We start from the raw sequence: 24,736 nt of genomic DNA, 5'->3' as shown, positions 1-24,736 counted from the left end.
ACTGACACTTTAAACAGAGATGCAGGCAAGTGTGGACACTAATTAATGAAAACCCCCAATTGGCCAGCCAGAGAAAGCTAGCAATAAAGATGGCTTAAGTCAACAATTACCACATACCATACATCTAAGGCTACAAATAAATCAAGCATTCATTTTAGTCAATAGACTGAGAGAATCCTTAAAACAATTTAACTATTTCAAATCATAAGGCATTAGAAACTATAGCATAAGGATTCAGTAAAGAATAAGCTAGCTACCTATGAATATAATTAATAAAGGATGCACAGGAGGTGAGAAACTTTGCAGTCACAGTCAACTTCAGTTACCTGTAGATAGGGAGAGAGGCGGTGTCAATTCATTCAAGATCAGCAGAAGAATTAACTAATAAAAATAGCGCAGGTCTAACGCTAGTTATGCACTTAAAACACTGCACTTAGAAAAGCTGCACCCAGCCAAGGCTTTAGCAGCCAAACTACTGACACTTTAAACAGAGATGCAGGCAAGTGTGGACACTAATTAATGAAAACCCCCAATTGGCCAGCCAGAGAAAGCTAGCAATAAAGATGGCTTAAGTCAACAATTACCACATACCATACATCTAAGGCTACAAATAAATGAAGCATTCATTTTAGTCAATAGACTGAGAGAATCCTTAAAACAATTTAACTATTTCAAATCATAAGGCATTAGAAACTATAGCAGAAGGAATTAGTAAAGAATAAGCTAGCTACCTATGATTATAATTAATAAAGGAGGCACAGGAGGAGAGAAACTTTGCAGTCACAGTCAACTTCAGTTACCTATGATTATAATTAATAAAGGAGGCACAGGAGGTGAGAAACTTTGCAGTCACAGTCAACTTCAGTTACCTGTAGATTGGGAGAGAGGCGGTGTCAATTCATTCAAGATCAGCAGAAGAATTAACTAATAAAAATAGCGCAGGTCTAACGCTAGTTATGAACTTAAAACACTGCACTTAGAAAAGCTGCACCCAGCCAAGGCTTTAGCAGCCAAACTACTGACACTTTAAACAGAGATGCAGGCAAGTGTGGACACTAATTAATGAAAACCCCCAATTGGCCAGCCAGAGAAAGCTAGCAATAAAGATGGCTTAAGTCAACAATTACCACATACCATACATCTAAGGCTACAAATAAATCAAGCATTCATTTTAGTCAATAGACTGAGAGAATCCTTAAAACAATTTAACTATTTCAAATCATAAGGCATTAGAAACTATAGCATAAGGATTCAGTAAAGAATAAGCTAGCTACCTATGATTATAATTAATAAAGGAGGCACAGGAGGTGAGAAACTTTGCAGTCACTGTCAACTTCAGTTATCTATGATTATAATTAATAAAGGAGGCACAGGAGGTGAGAAACTTTGCAGTCACAGTCAACTTCAGTTACCTATGATTATAATTAATAAAGGAGGCACAGGAGGTGAGAAACTTTGCAGTCACAGTCAACTTCAGTTACCTGTAGATAGGGAGAGAGGCGGTGTCATTTCATTGAAGATCAGCAGAAGAATTAACAAATAAAAATAGCGCAGGTCTAACGCTAGTTATGCACTTAAAACACTGCACTTAGAAAAGCTGCACCCAGCCAAGGCTTTAGCAGCCAAACTACTGACACTTTAAACAGAGATGCAGGCAAGTGTGGACACTAATTCATGAAAACCCCCAATTGGCCAGCCAGAGAAAGCTAGCAATAAAGATGGCTTAAGTCAACAATTACCACATACCATACATCTAAGGCTACAAATAAATCAAGCATTCATTTTAGTCAATAGACTGAGAGAATCCTTAAAACAATTTAACTATTGCAAATCATAAGGCATTAGAAACTATAGCATAAGGATTCAGTAAAGAATAAGCTAGCTACCTATGATTATAATTAATAAAGGAGGCACAGGAGGTGAGAAACTTTGCAGTCACAGTCAACTTCAGTTACCTATGATTATAATTAATAAAGGAGGCACAGGAGGTGAGAAACTTTGCAGTCACAGTCAACTTCAGTTACCTGTAGATTGGGAGAGAGGCGGTGTCAATTCATTCAAGATCAGCAGAAGAATTAACTAATAAAAATAGCGCAGGTCTAACGCTAGTTATGAACTTAAAACACTGCACTTAGAAAAGCTGCACCCAGCCAAGGCTTTAGCAGCCAAACTACTGACACTTTAAACAGAGATGCAGGCAAGTGTGGACACTAATTAATGAAAACCCCCAATTGGCCAGCCAGAGAAAGCTAGCAATAAAGATGGCTTAAGTCAACAATTACCACATACCATACATCTAAGGCTACAAATAAATCAAGCATTCATTTTAGTCAATAGACTGAGAGAATCCTTAAAACAATTTAACTATTTCAAATCATAAGGCAATAGAAACTATAGCATAAGGATTCAGTAAAGAATAAGCTAGCTACCTATGATTATAATTAATAAAGGAGGCACAGGAGGTGAGAAACTTTGCAGTCACTGTCAACTTCAGTTATCTATGATTATAATTAATAAAGGAGGCACAGGAGGTGAGAAACTTTGCAGTCACAGTCAACTTCAGTTACCTATGATTATAATTAATAAAGGAGGCACAGGAGGTGAGAAACTTTGCAGTCACAGTCAACTTCAGTTACCTGTAGATAGGGAGAGAGGCGGTGTCATTTCATTGAAGATCAGCAGAAGAATTAACAAATAAAAATAGCGCAGGTCTAACGCTAGTTATGCACTTAAAACACTGCACTTAGAAAAGCTGCACCCAGCCAAGGCTTTAGCAGCCAAACTATTGACACTTTAAACAGAGATGCAGGCAAGTGTGGACACTAATTCATGAAAACCCCCAATTGGCCAGCCAGAGAAAGCTAGCAATAAAGATGGCTTAAGTCAACAATTACCACATACCATACATCTAAGGCTACAAATAAATCAAGCATTCATTTTAGTCAATAGACTGAGAGAATCCTTAAAACAATTTAACTATTGCAAATCATAAGGCATTAGAAACTATAGCATAAGGATTCAGTAAAGAATAAGCTAGCTACCTATGATTATAATTAATAAAGGAGGCACAGGAGGTGAGAAACTTTGCAGTCACAGTCAACTTCAGTTACCTATGATTATAATTAATAAAGAAGGCACAGGAGGTGAGAAACTTTGCAGTCACAGTCAACTTCAGTTACCTATGATTATAATTAATAAAGGAGGCACAGGAGGTGAGAAACTTTGCAGTCACAGTCAACTTCAGTTACCTATGATTATAATTAATAAAGGAGGCACAGGAGGTGAGAAACTTTGCAGTCACAGTCAACTTCAGTTACCTGTAGATAGGGAGAGAGGCGGTGTCATTTCATTCAAGATCAGCAGAAGAAGTAACAAATAAAAATAGCGCAGGTCTAACGCTAGTTATGCACTTAAAACACTGCACTTAGAAAAGCTGCACCCAGCCAAGGCTTTAGCAGCCAAACTACTGACACTTTAAACAGAGATGCAGGCAAGTGTGGACACTAATTAATGAAAACCCCCAATTGGCCAGCCAGAGAAAGCTAGCAATAAAGATGGCTTTAGTCAACAATTACCACATACCATACATCTAAGGCTACAAATAAATCAAGCATTCATTTTAGTCAATAGACTGAGAGAATCCTTAAAACAATTTAACTATTGCAAATCATAAGGCATTAGAAACTATAGCATAAGGATTCAGTAAAGAATAAGCTAGCTACCTATGATTATAATTAATAAAGGAGGCACAGGAGGTGAGAAACTTTGCAGTCACAGTCAACTTCAGTTACCTGTAGATAGGGAGAGAGGCGGTGTCAATTCATTCAAGATCAGCAGAAGAATTAACTAATAAAAATAGCGCAGGTCAAACGCTAGTTATGCACTTAAAACACAGCACTTAGAAAAGCTGCACCCAGCCAAGGCTTTAGCAGCCAAACTACTGACACTTTAAACAGAGATGCAGGCAAGTGTGGACACTAATTAATGAAAACCCCCTATTGGCCAGCCAGAGAAAGCTAGCAATAAAGATGGCTTAAGTCAACAATTACCACATACCATACATCTAAGGCTACAAATAAATGAAGCATTCATTTTAGTCAATAGACTGAGAGAATCCTTAAAACAATTTAACTATTTCAAATCATAAGGCATTAGAAACTATAGCAGAAGGAATTAGTAAAGAATAAGCTAGCTACCTATGATTATAATTAATAAAGGAGGCACAGGAGGAGAGAAACTTTGCAGTCACAGTCAACTTCAGTTACCTATGATTATAATTAATAAAGGAGGCACAGGAGGTGAGAAACTTTGCAGTCACAGTCAACTTCAGTTACCTGTAGATAGGGAGAGAGGCGGTGTCATTTCATTGAAGATCAGCAGAAGAATTAACAAATAAAAATAGCGCAGGTCTAACGCTAGTTATGCACTTAAAACACTGCACTTAGAAAAGCTGCACCCAGCCAAGGCTTTAGCAGCCAAACTACTGACACTTTAAACAGAGATGCAGGCAAGTGTGGACACTAATTCATGAAAACCCCCAATTGGCCAGCCAGAGAAAGCTAGCAATAAAGATGGCTTAAGTCAACAATTACCACATACCATACATCTAAGGCTACAAATAAATCAAGCATTCATTTTAGTCAATAGACTGAGAGAATCCTTAAAACAATTTAACTATTGCAAATCATAAGGCATTAGAAACTATAGCATAAGGATTCAGTAAAGAATAAGCTAGCTACCTATGATTATAATTAATAAAGGAGGCACAGGAGGTGAGAAACTTTGCAGTCACAGTCAACTTCAGTTACCTATGATTATAATTAATAAAGGAGGCACAGGAGGTGAGAAACTTTGCAGTCACAGTCAACTTCAGTTACCTGTAGATTGGGAGAGAGGCGGTGTCAATTCATTCAAGATCAGCAGAAGAATTAACTAATAAAAATAGCGCAGGTCTAACGCTAGTTATGAACTTAAAACACTGCACTTAGAAAAGCTGCACCCAGCCAAGGCTTTAGCAGCCAAACTACTGACACTTTAAACAGAGATGCAGGCAAGTGTGGACACTAATTAATGAAAACCCCCAATTGGCCAGCCAGAGAAAGCTAGCAATAAAGATGGCTTAAGTCAACAATTACCACATACCATACATCTAAGGCTACAAATAAATCAAGCATTCATTTTAGTCAATAGACTGAGAGAATCCTTAAAACAATTTAACTATTTCAAATCATAAGGCAATAGAAACTATAGCATAAGGATTCAGTAAAGAATAAGCTAGCTACCTATGATTATAATTAATAAAGGAGGCACAGGAGGTGAGAAACTTTGCAGTCACTGTCAACTTCAGTTATCTATGATTATAATTAATAAAGGAGGCACAGGAGGTGAGAAACTTTGCAGTCACAGTCAACTTCAGTTACCTATGATTATAATTAATAAAGGAGGCACAGGAGGTGAGAAACTTTGCAGTCACAGTCAACTTCAGTTACCTGTAGATAGGGAGAGAGGCGGTGTCATTTCATTGAAGATCAGCAGAAGAATTAACAAATAAAAATAGCTCAGGTCTAACGCTAGTTATGCACTTAAAACACTGCACTTAGAAAAGCTGCACCCAGCCAAGGCTTTAGCAGCCAAACTACTGACACTTTAAACAGAGATGCAGGCAAGTGTGGACACTAATTCATGAAAACCCCCAATTGGCCAGCCAGAGAAAGCTAGCAATAAAGATGGCTTAAGTCAACAATTACCACATACCATACATCTAAGGCTACAAATAAATCAAGCATTCATTTTAGTCAATAGACTGAGAGAATCCTTAAAACAATTTAACTATTGCAAATCATAAGGCATTAGAAACTATAGCATAAGGATTCAGTAAAGAATAAGCTAGCTACCTATGATTATAATTAATAAAGGAGGCACAGGAGGTGAGAAACTTTGCAGTCACAGTCAACTTCAGTTACCTATGATTATAATTAATAAAGAAGGCACAGGAGGTGAGAAACTTTGCAGTCACAGTCAACTTCAGTTACCTATGATTATAATTAATAAAGGAGGCACAGGAGGTGAGAAACTTTGCAGTCACAGTCAACTTCAGTTACCTATGATTATAATTAATAAAGGAGGCACAGGAGGTGAGAAACTTTGCAGTCACAGTCAACTTCAGTTACCTGTAGATAGGGAGAGAGGCGGTGTCATTTCATTCAAGATCAGCAGAAGAATTAACAAATAAAAATAGCGCAGGTCTAACGCTAGTTATGCACTTAAAACACTGCACTTAGAAAAGCTGCACCCAGCCAAGGCTTTAGCAGCCAAACTACTGACACTTTAAACAGAGATGCAGGCAAGTGTGGACACTAATTAATGAAAACCCCCAATTGGCCAGCCAGAGAAAGCTAGCAATAAAGATGGCTTTAGTCAACAATTACCACATACCATACATCTAAGGCTACAAATAAATCAAGCATTCATTTTAGTCAATAGACTGAGAGAATCCTTAAAACAATTTAACTATTGCAAATCATAAGGCATTAGAAACTATAGCATAAGGATTCAGTAAAGAATAAGCTAGCTACCTATGATTATAATTAATAAAGGAGGCACAGGAGGTGAGAAACTTTGCAGTCACAGTCAACTTCAGTTACCTGTAGATAGGGAGAGAGGCGGTGTCAATTCATTCAAGATCAGCAGAAGAATTAACTAATAAAAATAGCGCAGGTCAAACGCTAGTTATGCACTTAAAACACAGCACTTAGAAAAGCTGCACCCAGCCAAGGCTTTAGCAGCCAAACTACTGACACTTTAAACAGAGATGCAGGCAAGTGTGGACACTAATTAATGAAAACCCCCTATTGGCCAGCCAGAGAAAGCTAGCAATAAAGATGGCTTAAGTCAACAATTACCACATACCATACATCTAAGGCTACAAATAAATGAAGCATTCATTTTAGTCAATAGACTGAGAGAATCCTTAAAACAATTTAACTATTTCAAATCATAAGGCATTAGAAACTATAGCAGAAGGAATTAGTAAAGAATAAGCTAGCTACCTATGATTATAATTAATAAAGGAGGCACAGGAGGAGAGAAACTTTGCAGTCACAGTCAACTTCAGTTACCTATGATTATAATTAATAAAGGAGGCACAGGAGGTGAGAAACTTTGCAGTCACAGTCAACTTCAGTTACCTGTAGATAGGGAGAGAGGCGGTGTCATTTCATTGAAGATCAGCAGAAGAATTAACAAATAAAAATAGCGCAGGTCTAACGCTAGTTATGCACTTAAAACACTGCACTTAGAAAAGCTGCACCCAGCCAAGGCTTTAGCAGCCAAACTACTGACACATTAAACAGAGATGCAGGCAAGTGTGGACACTAATTAATGAAAACCCCCAATTGGCCAGCCAGAGAAAGCTAGCAATAAAGATGGCTTAAGTCAACAATTACCACATACCATACATCTAAGGCTACAAATAAATCAAGCATTCATTTTAGTCAATAGACTGAGAGAATCCTTAAAACAATTTAACTATTTCAAATCATAAGGCATTAGAAAATATAGCATAAGGATTCAGTAAAGAATAAGCTAGCTACCTATGATTATAATTAATAAAGGAGGCACAGGAGGTGAGAAACTTTGCAGTCACAGTCAACTTCAGTTACCTATGATTATAATTAATAAAGGAGGCACAGGAGGTGAGAAACTTTGCAGTCACAGTCAACTTCAGTTACCTATGATTATAATTAATAAAGGAGGCACAGGAGGTGAGAAACTTTGCAGTCACAGTCAACTTCAGTTACCTGTAGATAGGGAGAGAGGCGGTGTCATTTCATTCAAGATCAGCAGAAGAATTAACAAATAAAAATAGCGCAGGTCTAACGCTAGTTATGCACTTAAAACACTGCACTTAGAAAAGCTGCACCCAGCCAAGGCTTTAGCAGCCAAACTACTGACACTTTAAACAGAGATGCAGGCAAGTGTGGACACTAATTAATGAAAACCCCCAATTGGCCAGCCAGAGAAAGCTAGCAATAAAGATGGCTTAAGTCAACAATTACCACATACCATACATCTAAGGCTACAAATAAATCAAGCATTCATTTTAGTCAATAGACTGAGAGAATCCTTAAAACAATTTAACTATTTCAAATCATAAGGCATTAGAAAATATAGCATAAGGATTCAGTAAAGAATAAGCTAGCTACCTATGATTATAATTAATAAAGGAGGCACAGGAGGTGAGAAACTTTGCAGTCACAGTCAACTTCAGTTACCTATGATTATAATTAATAAAGGAGGCACAGGAGGTGAGAAACTTTGCAGTCACAGTCAACTTCAGTTACCTATGATTATAATTAATAAAGGAGGCACAGGAGGTGAGAAAGTTTGCAGTCACAGTCAACTTCAGTTACCTGTAGATAGGGAGAGAGGCGGTGTCATTTCATTCAAGATCAGCAGAAGAATTAACAAATAAAAATAGCGCAGGTCTAACGCTAGTTATGCACTTAAAACACTGCACTTAGAAAAGCTGCACCCAGCCAAGGCTTTAGTAGCCAAACTACTGACACTTTAAACAGAGATGCAGGCAAGTGTGGACACTAATTAATGAAAACCCCCAATTGGCCAGCCAGAGAAATCTAGCAATAAAGATGGCTTAAGTCAACAATTACCACATACCATACATCTAAGGCTACAAATAAATCAAGCATTCATTTTAGTCAATAGACTGACAGAATCCTTAAAACAATTTAACTATTTCAAATCAGAAGGCATTAGAAACTATAGCATAAGGATTCAGTAAAGAATAAGCTAGCTACCTATGATTATAATTAATAAAGGAGGCACAGGAGGTGAGAAACTTTGCAGTCACAGTCAACTTCAGTTACCTGTAGATAGGGAGAGAGGCGGTGTCAATTCATTCAAGATCAGCAGAAGAATTAACTAATAAAAATAGCGCAGGTCTAACGCTAGTTATGCACTTAAAACACTGCACTTAGAAAAGCTGCACCCAGCCAAGGCTTTAGCAGCCAAACTACTGACACTTTAAACAGAGATGCAGGCAAGTGTGGACACTAATTAATGAAAACCCCCAATTGGCCAGCCAGAGAAAGCTAGCAATAAAGATGGCTTAAGTCAACAATTACCACATACCATACATCTAAGGCTACAAATAAATCAAGCATTCATTTTAGTCAATAGACTGAGAGAATCCTTAAAACAATTTAACTATTTCAAATCATAAGGCATTAGAAACTATAGCATAAGGATTCAGTAAAGAATAAGCTAGCTACCTATGATTATAATTAATAAAGGAGGCACAGGAGGTGAGAAACTTTGCAGTCACTGTCAACTTCAGTTATCTATGATTATAATTAATAAAGGAGGCACAGGAGGTGAGAAACTTTGCAGTCACAGTCAACTTCAGTTACCTATGATTATAATTAATAAAGGAGGCACAGGAGGTGAGAAACTTTGCAGTCACAGTCAACTTCAGTTACCTGTAGATAGGGAGAGAGGCGGTGTCATTTCATTGAAGATCAGCAGAAGAATTAACAAATAAAAATAGCGCAGGTCTAACGCTAGTTATGCACTTAAAACACTGCACTTAGAAAAGCTGCACCCAGCCAAGGCTTTAGCAGCCAAACTACTGACACTTTAAACAGAGATGCAGGCAAGTGTGGACACTAATTCATGAAAACCCCCAATTGGCCAGCCAGAGAAAGCTAGCAATAAAGATGGCTTAAGTCAACAATTACCACATACCATACATCTAAGGCTACAAATAAATCAAGCATTCATTTTAGTCAATAGACTGAGAGAATCCTTAAAACAATTTAACTATTTCAAATCATAAGGCATTAGAAAATATAGCATAAGGATTCAGTAAAGAATAAGCTAGCTACCTATGATTATAATTAATAAAGGAGGCACAGGAGGTGAGAAACTTTGCAGTCACAGTCAACTTCAGTTACCTATGATTATAATTAATAAAGGAGGCACAGGAGGTGAGAAACTTTGCAGTCACAGTCAACTTCAGTTACCTATGATTATAATTAATAAAGGAGGCACAGGAGGTGAGAAACTTTGCAGTCACAGTCAACTTCAGTTACCTGTAGATAGGGAGAGAGGCGGTGTCATTTCATTGAAGATCAGCAGAAGAATTAACAAATAAAAATAGCGCAGGTCTAACGCTAGTTATGCACTTAAAACACTGCACTTAGAAAAGCTGCACCCAGCCAAGGCTTTAGCAGCCAAACTACTGACACATTAAACAGAGATGCAGGCAAGTGTGGACACTAATTAATGAAAACCCCCAATTGGCCAGCCAGAGAAAGCTAGCAATAAAGATGGCTTAAGTCAACAATTACCACATACCATACATCTAAGGCTACAAATAAATCAAGCATTCATTTTAGTCAATAGACTGAGAGAATCCTTAAAACAATTTAACTATTTCAAATCATAAGGCATTAGAAAATATAGCATAAGGATTCAGTAAAGAATAAGCTAGCTACCTATGATTATAATTAATAAAGGAGGCACAGGAGGTGAGAAACTTTGCAGTCACAGTCAACTTCAGTTACCTATGATTATAATTAATAAAGGAGGCACAGGAGGTGAGAAACTTTGCAGTCACAGTCAACTTCAGTTACCTATGATTATAATTAATAAAGGAGGCACAGGAGGTGAGAAACTTTGCAGTCACAGTCAACTTCAGTTACCTGTAGATAGGGAGAGAGGCGGTGTCATTTCATTCAAGATCAGCAGAAGAATTAACAAATAAAAATAGCGCAGGTCTAACGCTAGTTATGCACTTAAAACACTGCACTTAGAAAAGCTGCACCCAGCCAAGGCTTTAGCAGCCAAACTACTGACACTTTAAACAGAGATGCAGGCAAGTGTGGACACTAATTAATGAAAACCCCCAATTGGCCAGCCAGAGAAAGCTAGCAATAAAGATGGCTTAAGTCAACAATTACCACATACCATACATCTAAGGCTACAAATAAATCAAGCATTCATTTTAGTCAATAGACTGAGAGAATCCTTAAAACAATTTAACTATTTCAAATCATAAGGCATTAGAAAATATAGCATAAGGATTCAGTAAAGAATAAGCTAGCTACCTATGATTATAATTAATAAAGGAGGCACAGGAGGTGAGAAACTTTGCAGTCACAGTCAACTTCAGTTACCTATGATTATAATTAATAAAGGAGGCACAGGAGGTGAGAAACTTTGCAGTCACAGTCAACTTCAGTTACCTATGATTATAATTAATAAAGGAGGCACAGGAGGTGAGAAAGTTTGCAGTCACAGTCAACTTCAGTTACCTGTAGATAGGGAGAGAGGCGGTGTCATTTCATTCAAGATCAGCAGAAGAATTAACAAATAAAAATAGCGCAGGTCTAACGCTAGTTATGCACTTAAAACACTGCACTTAGAAAAGCTGCACCCAGCCAAGGCTTTAGTAGCCAAACTACTGACACTTTAAACAGAGATGCAGGCAAGTGTGGACACTAATTAATGAAAACCCCCAATTGGCCAGCCAGAGAAATCTAGCAATAAAGATGGCTTAAGTCAACAATTACCACATACCATACATCTAAGGCTACAAATAAATCAAGCATTCATTTTAGTCAATAGACTGACAGAATCCTTAAAACAATTTAACTATTTCAAATCAGAAGGCATTAGAAACTATAGCATAAGGATTCAGTAAAGAATAAGCTAGCTACCTATGATTATAATTAATAAAGGAGGCACAGGAGGTGAGAAACTTTGCAGTCACAGTCAACTTCAGTTACCTGTAGATAGGGAGAGAGGCGGTGTCAATTCATTCAAGATCAGCAGAAGAATTAACTAATAAAAATAGCGCAGGTCTAACGCTAGTTATGCACTTAAAACACTGCACTTAGAAAAGCTGCACCCAGCCAAGGCTTTAGCAGCCAAACTACTGACACTTTAAACAGAGATGCAGGCAAGTGTGGACACTAATTATTGAAAACCCCCAATTGGCCAGCCAGAGAAAGCTAGCAATAAAGATGGCTTAAGTCAACAATTACCACATACCATACATCTAAGGCTACAAATAAATCAAGCATTCATTTTAGTCAATAGACTGAGAGAATCCTTAAAACAATTTAACTATTTCAAATCATAAGGCATTAGAAACTATAGCATAAGGATTCAGTAAAGAATAAGCTAGCTACCTATGATTATAATTAATAAAGGAGGCACAGGAGGTGAGAAACTTTGCAGTCACAGTCAACTTCAGTTACCTGTAGATAGGGAGAGAGGCGGTGTCAATTCATTCAAGATCAGCAAAAGAATTAACTAATATAAATAGCGCAGGTCTAACGCTAGTTATGCATTTAAAACACTGCACTTAGAAAAGCTGCACCCAGCCAAGGCTTTAGCAGCCAAACTACAGACACTTTAAACAGAGATGCAGGCAAGTGTGGACACTAATTAATGAAAACCCCAAATTGGCCAGCCAGAGAAAGCTAGCAATAAAGATGGCTTAAGTCAACAATTACCACATACCATACATCTAAGGCTACAAATAAATCAAGCATTCATTTTAGTCAATAGACTGAGAGAATCCTTAAAACAATTTAACTATTTCAAATCATAAGGCATTAGAAACTATAGTATAAGGATTTTGTAAAGAATAAGCTAGCTACCTATGATTATAATTAATAAAGGAGGCACAGGAGGTGAGAAACTTTGCAGTCACAGTCAACTTCAGTTACCTATGATTATAATTAATAAAGGAGGCACAGGAGGTGAGAAACTTTGCAGTCACAGTCAACTTCAGTTACCTGTAGATAGGGAGAGAGGCGGTGTCATTTCATTCAAGATCAGCAGAAGAATTAACTAATAAAAATAGCGCAGGTCTAACGCTAGTTATGCACTTAAAACACTGCACTTAGAAAAGCTGCACCCAGCCAAGGCTTTAGCAGCCAAACTACTGACACTTTAAACAGAGATGCAGGCAAGTGTGGACACTAATTAATGAAAACCCCCAATTGGCCAGCCAGAGAAAGCTAGCAATAAAGATGGCTTAAGTCAACAATTACCACATACCATACATCTAAGGCTACAAATAAATCAAGCATTCATTTTAGTCAATAGACTGAGAGAATCCTTAAAACAATTTAACTATTTCAAATCATAAGGCATTAGAAACTATAGCATAAGGATTCATTAAAGAATAAGCTAGCTACCTATGATTATAATTAATAAAGGAGGCACAGGAGGTGAGAAACTTAGCAGTCACAGTCAACTTCAGTTACCTATGATTATAATTAATAAAGGAGGCACAGGAGGTGAGAAACTTTGCAGTCACAGTCAACTTCAGTTACCTGTAGATTGGGAGAGAGGCGGTGTCAATTCATTCAAGATCAGCAGAAGAATTAACTAATAAAAATAGCGCAGGTCTAACGCTAGTTATGCACTTAAAACACTGCACTTAGAAAAGCTGCACCCAGCTAAGGCTTTAGCAGCCAAACTACTGACACTTTAAACAGAGATGCAGGCAAGTGTGGACACTAATTCATGAAAACCCCCAATTGGCCAGCCAGAGAAAGCTAGCAATAAAGATGGCTTTAGTCAACAATTACCACATACCATACATCTAAGGCTACAAATAAATCAAGCATTCATTTTAGTCAATAGACTGAGAGAATCCTTAAAACAATTTAACTATTTCAAATCATAAGGCATTAGAAACTATAGCATAAGGATTCAGTAAAGAATAAGCTAGCTACCTATGATTATAATTAATAAAGGAGGCACAGGAGGTGAGAAACTTTGCAGTCACAGTCAACTTCAGTTACCTATGATTATAATTAATAAAGGAGGCACAGGAGGTGAGAAACTTTGCAGTCACAGTCAACTTCAGTTACCTATGATTATAATTAATAAAGGAGGCACAGGAGGTGAGAAACTTTGCAGTCACAGTCAACTTCAGTTACCTGTAGATAGGGAGAGAGGCGGTGTCAATTCATTCAAGATCAGCAGAAGAATTAACTAATAAAAATAGCGCAGATCTAACGCTAGTTATGCACTTAAAACACTGCACTTAGAAAAGCTGCACCCAGCCAAGGCTTTAGCAGCCAAACTACTGACACTTTAAACAGAGATGCAGGCAAGTGTGGACACTAATTAATGAAAACCCCCAATTGGCCAGCCAGAGAAATCTAGCAATAAAGATGGCTTAAGTCAACAATTACCACATACCATACATCTAAGGCTACAAATAAATCAAGCATTCATTTTAGTCAATAGACTGACAGAATCCTTAAAACAATTTAACTATTTCAAATCAGAAGGCATTAGAAACTATAGCATAAGGATTCAGTAAAGAATAAGCTAGCTACCTATGATTATAATTAATAAAGGAGGCACAGGAGGTGAGAAACTTTGCAGTCACAGTCAACTTCAGTTACCTGTAGATAGGGAGAGAGGCGGTGTCAATTCATTCAAGATCAGCAGAAGAATTAACTAATAAAAATAGCGCAGGTCTAACGCTAGTTATGCACTTAAAACACTGCACTTAGAAAAGCTGCACCCAGCCAAGGCTTTAGCAGCCAAACTACTGACACTTTAAACAGAGATGCAGGCAAGTGTGGACACTAATTAATGAAAACCCCCAATTGGCCAGCCAGAGAAAGCTAGCAATAAAGATGGCTTAAGTCAACAATTACCACATACCAAACATCTAAGGCTACAAATAAATCAAGCATTCATTTTAGTCAATAGACTGAGAGAATCCTTAAAACAATTTAACTATTTCAAATCATAAGGCATTAGAAACTATAGCATAAGGATTCAGTAAAGAATAAGCTAGCTACCTATGATTATAATTAATAAAGGAGGCACAGGAGGTGAGAAACTTTGCAGTCACAGTCAACTTCAGTTACCTGTAGATAGGGAGAGAGGCGGTGTCAATTCATTCAAGATCAGCAAAAGAATTAACTAATAAAAATAGCGCAGGTCTAACGCTAGTTATGCATTTAAAACACTGCACTTAGAAAAGCTGCACCCAGCCAAGGCTTTAGCAGCCAAACTACAGACACTTTAAACAGAGATGCAGGCAAGTGTGGACACTAATTAATGAAAACCCCAAATTGGCCAGCCAGAGAAAGCTAGCAATAAAGATGGCTTAAGTCAACAATTACCACATACCATACATCTAAGGCTACAAATAAATCAAGCATTCATTTTAGTCAATAGACTGAGAGAATCCTTAAAACAATTTAACTATTTCAAATCATAAGGCATTAGAAACTATAGTATAAGGATTCTGTAAAGAATAAGCTAGCTACCTATGATTATAATTAATAAAGGAGGCACAGGAGGTGAGAAACTTTGCAGTCACAGTCAACTTCAGTTACCTATGATTATAATTAATAAAGGAGGCACAGGAGGTGAGAAACTTTGCAGTCACAGTCAACTTCAGTTACCTGTAGATAGGGAGAGAGGCGGTGTCAATTCATTCAAGATCAGCAGAAGAATTAACTAATAAAAATAGCGCAGGTCTAACGCTAGTTATGCACTTAAAACACTGCACTTAGAAAAGCTGCACCCAGCCAAGGCTTTAGCAGCCAAACTACTGACACTTTAAACAGAGATGCAGGCAAGTGTGGACACTAAGTAATGAAAACCCCCAATTGGCCAGCCAGAGAAAGCTAGCAATAAAGATGGCTTAAATCAACAATTACCACATACCATACATCTAAGGCTACAAATAAATCAAGCATTCATTTTAGTCAATAGACTGAGAGAATCCTTAAAACAATTTAACTATTTCAAATCATAAGGCATTAGAAACTATAGCATAAGGATTCAGTAAAGAATAAGCTAGCTACCTATGATTATAATTAATAAAGGAGGCACAGGAGGTGAGAAACTTAGCAGTCACAGTCAACTTCAGTTACCTATGATTATAATTAATAAAGGAGGCACAGGAGGTGAGAAACTTTGCAGTCACAGTCAACTTCAGTTACCTGTAGATTGGGAGAGAGGCGGTGTCAATTCATTCAAGATCAGCAGAAGAATTAACTAATAAAAATAGCGCAGGTCTAACGCTAGTTATGCACTTAAAACACTGCACTTAGAAAAGCTGCACCCAGCCAAGGCTTTAGCAGCCAAACTACTGACACTTTAAACAGAGATGCAGGCAAGTGTGGACACTAATTAATGAAAACCCCCAATTGGCCAGCCAGAGAAAGCTAGCAATAAAGAAGGCTTAAGTCAACAATTACCACATACCATACATCTAAGGCTACAAATAAAACAAGCATTCATTTTAGTCAATAGACTGAGAGAATCCTTAAAACAATTTAACTATTTCAAATCATAAGGCATTAGAAACTATAGCATAAGGATTCAGTAAAGAATAAGCTAGCTACCTATGATTATAATTAATAAAGGAGGCACAGGAGGTGAGAAACTTTGCAGTCACAGTCAACTTCAGTTACCTATGATTATAATTAATAAAGGAGGCACAGGAGGTGAGAAACTTTGCAGTCACAGTCAACTTCAGTTACCTATGATTATAATTAATAAAGGAGGCACAGGAGGTGAGAAACTTTGCAGTCACAGTCAACTTCAGTTACCTGTAGATAGGGAGAGAGGCGGTGTCAATTCATTCAAGATCAGCAGAAGAATTAACTAATAAAAATAGCGCAGATCTAACGCTAGTTATGCACTTAAAACACTGCACTTAGAAAAGCTGCACCCAGCCAAGGCTTTAGCAGCCAAACTACTGACACTTTAAACAGAGATGCAGGCAAGTGTGGACACTAATTAATGAAAACCCCCAATTGGCCAGCCAGAGAAATCTAGCAATAAAGATGGCTTAAGTCAACAATTACCACATACCATACATCTAAGGCTACAAATAAATCAAGCATTCATTTTAGTCAATAGACTGACAGAATCCTTAAAACAATTTAACTATTTCAAATCAGAAGGCATTAGAAACTATAGCATAAGGATTCAGTAAAGAATAAGCTAGCTACCTATGATTATAATTAATAAAGGGGGCACAGGAGGTGAGAAACTTTGCAGTCACAGTCAACTTCAGTTACCTGTAGATAGGGAGAGAGGCGGTGTCAATTCATTCAAGATCAGCAGAAGAATTAACTAATAAAAATAGCGCAGGTCTAACGCTAGTTATGCACTTAAAACACTGCACTTAGAAAAGCTGCACCCAGCCAAGGCTTTAGCAGCCAAACTACTGACACTTTAAACAGAGATGCAGGCAAGTGTGGACACTAATTAATGAAAACCCCCAATTGGCCAGCCAGAGAAAGCTAGCAATAAAGATGGCTTAAGTCAACAATTACCACATACCAAACATCTAAGGCTACAAATAAATCAAGCATTCATTTTAGTCAATAGACTGAGAGAATCCTTAAAACAATTTAACTATTTCAAATCATAAGGCATTAGAAACTATAGCATAAGGATTCAGTAAAGAATAAGCTAGCTACCTATGATTATAATTAATAAAGGAGGCACAGGAGGTGAGAAACTTTGCAGTCACAGTCAACTTCAGTTACCTGTAGATAGGGAGAGAGGCGGTGTCAATACATTCAAGATCAGCAAAAGAATTAACTAATAAAAATAGCGCAGGTCTAACGCTAGTTATGCATTTAAAACACTGCACTTAGAAAAGCTGCTCCCAGCCAAGGCTTTAGCAGCCAAACTACAGACACTTTAAACAGAGATGCAGGCAAGTGTGGACACTAATTAATGAAAACCCCAAATTGGCCAGCCAGAGAAAGCTAGCAATAAAGATGGCTTAAGTCAACAATTACCACATACCATACATCTAAGGCTACAAATAAATCAAGCATTCATTTTAGTCAATAGACTGAGAGAATCCTTAAAACAATTTAACTATTTCAAATCATAAGGCATTAGAAACTATAGTATAAGGATTCTGTAAAGAATAAGCTAGCTACCTATGATTATAATTAATAAAGGAGGCACAGGAGGTGAGAAACTTTGCAGTCACAGTCAACTTCAGTTACCTATGATTATAATTAATAAAGGAGGCACAGGAGGTGAGAAACTTTGCAGTCACAGTCAACTTCAGTTACCTGTAGATTGGGAGAGAGGCGGTGTCAATTCATTCAAGATCAGAAGAAGAATTAACTAATAAAAATAGCGCAGGTCTAACGCTAGTTATGCACTTAAAACACTGCACTTAGAAAAGCTGCACCCAGCCAAGGCTTTAGCAGCCAAACTACTGACACTTTAAACAGAGATGCAGGCAAGTGTGGACACTAATTAATGAAAACCCCCAATTGGCCAGCCAGAGAAAGCTAGCAATAAAGAAGGCTTAAGTCAACAATTACCACATACCATACATCTAAGGCTACAAATAAATCAAGCATTCATTTTAGTCAATAGACTGAGAGAATCCTTAAAACAATTTAACTATTTCAAATCATAAGGCATTAGAAACTATAGCATAAGGATTCAGTAAAGAATAAGCTAGCTACCTATGATTATAATTAATAAAGGAGGCACAGGAGGTGAGAAACTTTGCAGTCACAGTCAACTTCAGTTACCTATGATTATAATTAATAAAGGAGGCACAGGAGGTGAGAAACTTTGCAGTCACAGTCAACTTCAGTTACCTATGATTATAATTAATAAAGGAGGCACAGGAGGTGAGAAACTTTGCAGTCACAGTCAACTTCAGTTACCTGTAGATAGGGAGAGAGGCGGTGTCAATTCATTCAAGATCAGCAGAAGAATTAACTAATAAAAATAGCGCAGATCTAACGCTAGTTATGCACTTAAAACACTGCACTTAGAAAAGCTGCACCCAGCCAAGGCTTTAGCAGCCAAACTACTGACACTTTAAACAGAGATGCAGGCAAGTGTGGACACTAATTAATGAAAACCCCCAATTGGCCAGCCAGAGAAATCTAGCAATAAAGATGGCTTAAGTCAACAATTACCACATACCATACATCTAAGGCTACAAATAAATCAAGCATTCATTTTAGTCAATAGACTGACAGAATCCTTAAAACAATTTAACTATTTCAAATCAGAAGGCATTAGAAACTATAGCATAAGGATTCAGTAAAAAATAAGCTAGCTACCTATGATTATAATTAATAAAGGAGGCACAGGAGGTGAGAAACTTTGCAGTCACAGTCAACTTCAGTTACCTGTAGATAGGGAGAGAGGCGGTGTCAATTCATTCAAGATCAGCAGAAGAATTAACTAATAAAAATAGCGCAGGTCTAACGCTAGTTATGCACTTAAAACACTGCACTTAGAAAAGCTGCACCCAGCCAAGGCTTTAGCAGCCAAACTACTGACACTTTAAACAGAGATGCAGGCAAGTGTGGACACTAATTAATGAAAACCCCCAATTGGCCAGCCAGAGAAAGCTAGCAATAAAGATGGCTTAAGTCAACAATTACCACATACCAAACATCTAAGGCTACAAATAAATCAAGCATTCATTTTAGTCAATAGACTGAGAGAATCCTTAAAACAATTTAACTATTTCAAATCATAAGGCATTAGAAACTATAGCATAAGGATTCAGTAAAGAATAAGCTAGCTACCTATGATTATAATTAATAAAGGAGGCACAGGAGGTGAGAAACTTTGCAGTCACAGTCAACTTCAGTTACCTGTAGATAGGGAGAGAGGCGGTGTCAATTCATTCAAGATCAGCAAAAGAATTAACTAATAAAAATAGCGCAGGTCTAACGCTAGTTATGCATTTAAAACACTGCACTTAGAAAAGCTGCACCCAGCCAAGGCTTTAGCAGCCAAACTACAGACACTTTAAACAGAGATGCAGGCAAGTGTGGACACTAATTAATGAAAACCCCAAATTGGCCAGCCAGAGAAAGCTAGCAATAAAGATGGCTTAAGTCAACAATTACCACATACCATACATCTAAGGCTACAAATAAATCAAGCATTCATTTTAGTCAATAGACTGAGAGAATCCTTAAAACAATTTAACTATTTCAAATCATAAGGCATTAGAAACTATAGTATAAGGATTCTGTAAAGAATAAGCTAGCTACCTATGATTATAATTAATAAAGGAGGCACAGGAGGTGAGAAACTTTGCAGTCACAGTCAACTTCAGTTACCTATGATTATAATTAATAAAGGAGGCACAGGAGGTGAGAAACTTTGCAGTCACAGTCAACTTCAGTTACCTGTAGATAGGGAGAGAGGCGGTGTCAATTCATTCAAGATCAGCAGAAGAATTAACTAATAAAAATAGCGCAGGTCCAACGCTAGTTATGCACTTAAAACACTGCACTTAGAAAAGCTGCACCCAGCCAAGGCTTTAGCAGCCAAACTACTGACACTTTAAACAGAGATGCAGGCAAGTGTGGACACTAATTAATGAAAACCCCCAATTGGCCAGCCAGAGAAAGCTAGCAATAAAGATGGCTTAAATCAACAATTACCACATACCATACATCTAAGGCTACAAATAAATCAAGCATTAATTTTAGTCAATAGACTGAGAGAATCCTTAAAACAATTTAACTATTTCAAATCATAAGGCATTAGAAACTATAGCATAAGGATTCAGTAAAGAATAAGCTAGCTACCTATGATTATAATTAATAAAGGAGGCACAGGAGGTGAGAATCTTTGCAGTCACAGTCAACTTCAGTTACCTGTAGATAGGGAGAGAGGCGGTGTCAATTCATTCAAGATCAGCAAAAGAATTAACTAATAAAAATAGCGCAGGTCTAACGCTAGTTATGCATTTAAAACACTGCACTTAGAAAAGCTGCACCCAGCCAAGGCTTTAGCAGCCAAACTACAGACACTTTAAACAGAGATGCAGGCAAGTGTGGACACTAATTAATGAAAACCCCAAATTGGCCAGCCAGAGAAAGCTAGCAATAAAGATGGCTTAAGTCAACAATTACCACATACCATACATCTAAGGCTACAAATAAATCAAGCATTCATTTTAGTCAATAGACTGAGAGAATCCTTAAAACAATTTAACTATTTCAAATCATAAGGCATTAGAAACTATAGTATAAGGATTCTGTAAAGAATAAGCTAGCTACCTATGATTATAATTAATATAGGAGGCACAGGAGGTGAGAAACTTTGCAGTCACAGTTAACTTCAGTTACCTATGATTATAATTAATAAAGGAGGCACAGGAGGTGAGAAACTTTGCAGTCACAGTCAACTTCAGTTACCTGTAGATAGGGAGAGAGGCGGTGTCAATTCATTCAAGATCAGCAGAAGAATTAACTAATAAAAATAGCGCAGGTCTAACGCTAGTTATGCACTTAAAACACTGCACTTAGAAAAGCTGCACCCAGCCAAGGCTTTAGCAGCCAAACTACTGACACTTTAAACAGAGATGCAGGCAAGTGTGGACACTAATTAATGAAAACCCCCAATTGGCCAGCCAGAGAAAGCTAGCAATAAAGATGGCTTAAGTCAACAATTACCACATACCAAACATCTAAGGCTACAAATAAATCAAGCATTCATTTTAGTCAATAGACTGAGAGAATCCTTAAAACAATTTAACTATTTCAAATCATAAGGCATTAGAAACTATAGCATAAGGATTCAGTAAAGAATAAGCTAGCTACCTATGATTATAATTAATAAAGGAGGCACAGGAGGTGAGAAACTTTGCAGTCACAGTCAACTTCAGTTACCTGTAGATAGGGAGAGAGGCGGTGTCAATTCATTCAAGATCAGCAAAAGAATTAACTAATAAAAATAGCGCAGGTCTAACGCTAGTTATGCATTTAAAACACTGCACTTAGAAAAGCTGCACCCAGCCAAGGCTTTAGCAGCCAAACTACAGACACTTTAAACAGAGATGCAGGCAAGTGTGGACACTAATTAATGAAAACCCCCAATTGGCCAGCCAGAGAAAGCTAGCAATAAAGATGGCTTAAGTCAACAATTACCACATACCATACATCTAATGCTACAAATAAATCAAGCATTCATTTTAGTCAATAGACTGAGAGAATCCTTAAAACAATTTAACGTTTTTCAAATCATAAGGCATTAGAAACTATAGTATAAGGATTCTGTAAAGAATAAGCTAGCTACCTATGATTATAATTAATAAAGGAGGCACAGGAGGTGAGAAACTTTGCAGTCACAGTCAACTTCAGTTACCTATGATTATAATTAATAAAGGAGGCACAGGAGGTGAGAAACTTTGCAGTCACAGTCAACTTCAGTTACCTGTAGATAGGGAGAGAGGCGGTGTCAATTCATTCAAGATCAGCAGAAGAATTAACTAATAAAAATAGCGCAGGTCTAACGCTAGTTATGCACTTAAAACACTGCACTTAGAAAAGCTGCACCCAGCCAAGGCTTTAGCAGCCAAACTACTGACACTTTAAACAGAGATGCAGGCAAGTGTGGACACTAATTAATGAAAACCCCCAATTGGCCAGCCAGAGAAAGCTAGCAATAAAGATGGCTTAAGTCAACAATTACCACATACCATACATCTAAGGCTACAAATAAATCAAGCATTCATTTTAGTCAATAGACTGAGAGAATCCTTAAAACAATTTAACTATTTCAAATCATAAGGCATTAGAAACTATAGCATAAGGATTCAGTAAAGAATAAGCTAGCTACCTATGATTATAATTAATAAAGGAGGCACAGGAGGTGAGAAACTTTGCAGTCACAGTCAACTTCAGTTACCTATGATTATAATTAATAAAGGAGGCACAGGAGGTGAGAAACTTTGCAGTCACAGTCAACTTCAGTTACCTGTAGATTGGGAGAGAGGCGGTGTCAATTCATTCAAGATCAGCAGAAGAATTAACTAATAAAAATAGCGCAGATCTAACGCTAGTTATGCACTTAAAACACTGCACTTAGAAAAGCTGCACCCAGCCAAGGCTTTAGCAGCCAAACTACTGACACTTTAAACAGAGATGCAGGCAAGTGTGGACACTAATTAATGAAAACCCCCAATTGGCCAGCCAGAGAAATCTAGCAATAAAGATGGCTTAAGTCAACAATTACCACATACCATACATCTAAGGCTACAAATAAATCAAGCATTCATTTTAGTCAATAGACTGACAGAATCCTTAAAACAATTTAACTATTTCAAATCAGAAGGCATTAGAAACTATAGCATAAGGATTCAGTAAAGAATAAGCTAGCTACCTATGATTATAATTAATAAAGGGGGCACAGGAGGTGAGAAACTTTGCAGTCACAGTCAACTTCAGTTACCTGTAGATAGGGAGAGAGGCGGTGTCAATTCATTCAAGATCAGCAGAAGAATTAACTAATAAAAATAGCGCAGGTCTAACGCTAGTTATGCACTTAAAACACTGCACTTAGAAAAGCTGCACCCAGCCAAGGCTTTAGCAGCCAAACTACTGACACTTTAAACAGAGATGCAGGCAAGTGTGGACACTAATTAATGAAAACCCCCAATTGGCCAGCCAGAGAAAGCTAGCAATAAAGATGGCTTAAGTCAACAATTACCACATACCAAACATCTAAGGCTACAAATAAATCAAGCATTCATTTTAGTCAATAGACTGAGAGAATCCTTAAAACAATTTAACTATTTCAAATCATAAGGCATTAGAAACTATAGCATAAGGATTCAGTAAAGAATAAGCTAGCTACCTATGATTATAATTAATAAAGGAGGCACAGGAGGTGAGAAACTTTGCAGTCACAGTCAACTTCAGTTACCTGTAGATAGGGAGAGAGGCGGTGTCAATTCATTCAAGATCAGCAAAAGAATTAACTAATAAAAATAGCGCAGGTCTAACGCTAGTTATGCATTTAAAACACTGCACTTAGAAAAGCTGCTCCCAGCCAAGGCTTTAGCAGCCAAACTACAGACACTTTAAACAGAGATGCAGGCAAGTGTGGACACTAATTAATGAAAACCCCAAATTGGCCAGCCAGAGAAAGCTAGCAATAAAGATGGCTTAAGTCAACAATTACCACATACCATACATCTAAGGCTACAAATAAATCAAGCATTCATTTTAGTCAATAGACTGAGAGAATCCTTAAAACAATTTAACTATTTCAAATCATAAGGCATTAGAAACTATAGTATAAGGATTCTGTAAAGAATAAGCTAGCTACCTATGATTATAATTAATAAAGGAGGCACAGGAGGTGAGAAACTTTGCAGTCACAGTCAACTTCAGTTACCTATGATTATAATTAATAAAGGAGGCACAGGAGGTGAGAAACTTTGCAGTCACAGTCAACTTCAGTTACCTGTAGATTGGGAGAGAGGCGGTGTCAATTCATTCAAGATCAGAAGAAGAATTAACTAATAAAAATAGCGCAGGTCTAACGCTAGTTATGCACTTAAAACACTGCACTTAGAAAAGCTGCACCCAGCCAAGGCTTTAGCAGCCAAACTACTGACACTTTAAACAGAGATGCGGGCAAGTGTGGACACTAATTAATGAAAACCCCCAATTGGCCAGCCAGAGAAAGCTAGCAATAAAGAAGGCTTAAGTCAACAATTACCACATACCATACATCTAAGGCTACAAATAAATCAAGCATTCATTTTAGTCAATAGACTGAGAGAATCCTTAAAACAATTTAACTATTTCAAATCATAAGGCATTAGAAACTATAGCATAAGGATTCAGTAAAGAATAAGCTAGCTACCTATGATTATAATTAATAAAGGAGGCACAGGAGGTGAGAAACT

Source organism: Taudactylus pleione, unplaced genomic scaffold (genome assembly GCF_031769625.1).
Source record: "Taudactylus pleione unplaced genomic scaffold, aTauple2 ptg000184l, whole genome shotgun sequence".
Taxonomy (NCBI): domain Eukaryota; kingdom Metazoa; phylum Chordata; class Amphibia; order Anura; family Myobatrachidae; genus Taudactylus; species Taudactylus pleione.
Note: the sequence above shows the minus strand (reverse complement) of the source record.